This window comes from Montipora foliosa, chromosome 13 (genome assembly GCF_036669935.1).
Source record: "Montipora foliosa isolate CH-2021 chromosome 13, ASM3666993v2, whole genome shotgun sequence".
NCBI lineage: Eukaryota > Metazoa > Cnidaria > Anthozoa > Scleractinia > Acroporidae > Montipora > Montipora foliosa.
In genome coordinates, this window is record NC_090881.1 from 2,426,918 (window position 1) to 2,429,417 (window position 2,500).

The 2,500-nt window shown below is 38.8% G+C and overlaps 1 pseudogene; it reads left to right on the forward strand.

The window, feature by feature from the left end:
* LOC137981515 (dedicator of cytokinesis protein 9-like) overlaps positions 1–2,500 on the forward strand; it is a 75,180-nt pseudogene that overhangs the window by 46,962 nt on the left and 25,718 nt on the right.

Consider the following 2,500-nt stretch of genomic DNA (forward strand, 5'->3'; position numbering starts at 1 on the left):
CGCCCTGCTAGTCAAAGTGGGCGCTGCTGGTAATAAACTGACTGCGTCACACAGAGTTGACAATTTTACTGAATGGAAGTTAATTCTTAACCAAGCTGGCTTGTCTGGCGTCACAAAAGATGAATTAAAGACGATTTGTGATATGTCCACGTCACCGCCGAAAATTCACCCGTTTGCGTAAATATTCAGTAAACACATCATGCCATTGAGGTTCTCATACAAGTTCTATCATAATCATTCTCTGCAATATCAAGGAGACGAATCTGCACGAGAAAACAACTGAATTCCAAGTCAGTCATAGCCAGCAAACTACAATGACCTCGTCACGTACGGTATATTAATCGACCTGTGTATATCTAACTCACAACGACGCACTTGCGACCAATTTATCGCTGGGGCTAAAGTTTCTAATGTTACCTCAACTTTAAGGGATTGTAGGAAAGGGGCATGTCTGTAAAAGTGAAGCCAGGTAAGCGTTTTTTGTAAGTGAATTTATCCAGACACTTTGCAAATAGACTAGAAGAGTGACTGCTATTTGTGTTAGACTTAGCTTTAATTATATTCCAAATGTCTTTAAAGGTTCAAAACGATTCTCAAGTAGTGTCACGACAGATGTTGTGGTTGCATTTAAAGAGACCGATAAGATCTTTTTTCTTCAGAAAATATTAAAGCCCAAACCGGTGGGTTATAGTACTACTGAGTGGAACTACAAAGCTTGCTTGTATCCTGATTTAATTAGCGCTTCATTACTACGGGCCACAGACGTGATACGTTGAACGAGTTGAACAAAGGAGATAAACTTAACGTTGCAGTTTGGACGAAAAAGATGCAATTTTGCGTTGTGATTGACCGGCAAGAGATGTGTTGTTAGGTAAATAAAGAGTTTTCGCAGCGGCTCTATTGTCCGTAATTTTCAAGACTTCTTCCAAGAAATTTATAACCGCTGTCGGACCACTATCTGATCGGTCCTAAAACAATCACATAAAAATTTCTTATTAACGGCAAGTCTTTTCGGTGACAATTAACTTCAGAGTCTCTTTTAACCATAACTTGGAAGGAAAAAAGATAATCGAAATTAAATGGCTGATTTTTGCAGACACGCTTTGTTGAAACTCTAACCGGAAGTGGCCTGGTTAGCCATCTTCTCGTAAGTTTTTTTCTTAGTAAAAAGCCTCAACCTTAGTATTTTTTTCTTGATATTACTAAACAAAGGGCTGAACTTTGCAGGGATACTAAGACCTCAAGATATAAAACGTGGGCATGGAAAATATTTGGTCTGAAAAACATGCCATTTCCGGTTGTCTCCTACATGCTTCAAATATGACCAAGTTGTGATAACAGCCACAGGCTAGCGAAAAATTTCCATGAGCTAATGTTCTCACCCATAAAAGCCTAAGGATAGGGCTTTACAAAGATGGTTTTGTTTTTGCCTGAAATTAATTTCATGTTGGTAAAAAAGAGATTTAAAAAAGGCCAAAATTACACTGAAAATCAGCCTCTGGGGACCCCTGAGGGGCTGATATCCAGAACTCGGCTAAAAAAAAGTCGTTGAAGCTGAAACTTTGGCATATTACATAAGTCGACATAAGTACTTTGTGTACCAATTTTAAGCGAAATCGGCCGACCTTCATTTCCAAGTCTGCCCCGGTCTCTCAGGCAGAAGCTCTTAAAGGTCATGAATGGCACAGCTAGGCGCAATTAAATATATTTCTTCAAAACACATACATCCCCTCAGAAATACTCACTACTGGGATCTTTGTTCGTCACAGGCCTGTTCGTTTCTTTATCTGCTGATGAGAAGTAATTTTGAATTCTCTGGAGCACAAGGTTGTGATCGAGTCCATTGGCAAGTAAGTGCGATTTTACAATATTCTGCGCTTATTTTAGAATGTTCAACGAACCTGTATTATATTCTTCTGGTTTGTGGAATGCACAGCGTAATTTTTAAGTTGCATTTATATTATGCAGTGTTTGCCATTCAGACATTTTTTCCGTTTCTGATCACGGCTAAAAGGCCTTATCAATCCTTTGTGTACATTGCAACTCGCGCAATTTGCTGCTTTAATACTTTCATAATTTTGTCGTAAACGTTCGGGAATGTTGTAAATAATAGCGTTCTCTGTCGTTCGGTCTCCTTTGTTTAGATATTTCTTAGCCGCCTTTTTCGACTAGCTAGGTTAATAAGAATTTCTTATTTAATAGGCTTTCCAAGTCTTTTCTGGTTTTCTTGAAGGCAAAAGAAGGCGTTATGACCTTAGCTTACAAGTTATCTTGAGCAATCTTTGCGTTTCAATACGCCTTCGTAGCCGTTTATTTTAAATACTTTTAAATGATCTTTATAGAGTTTACGCTGTGGATGTAGAGCGAAGCAATCGTTTAACTAAGATTTGCACGTTGAATCGTCGACTTCGTGTCGTATGCAGCAAATCGTTCTCATAGATTAATTTGGCTTCATTCGACGGACCATCAGAGACTATGAGCAGTCGTTTATCGGGAATCC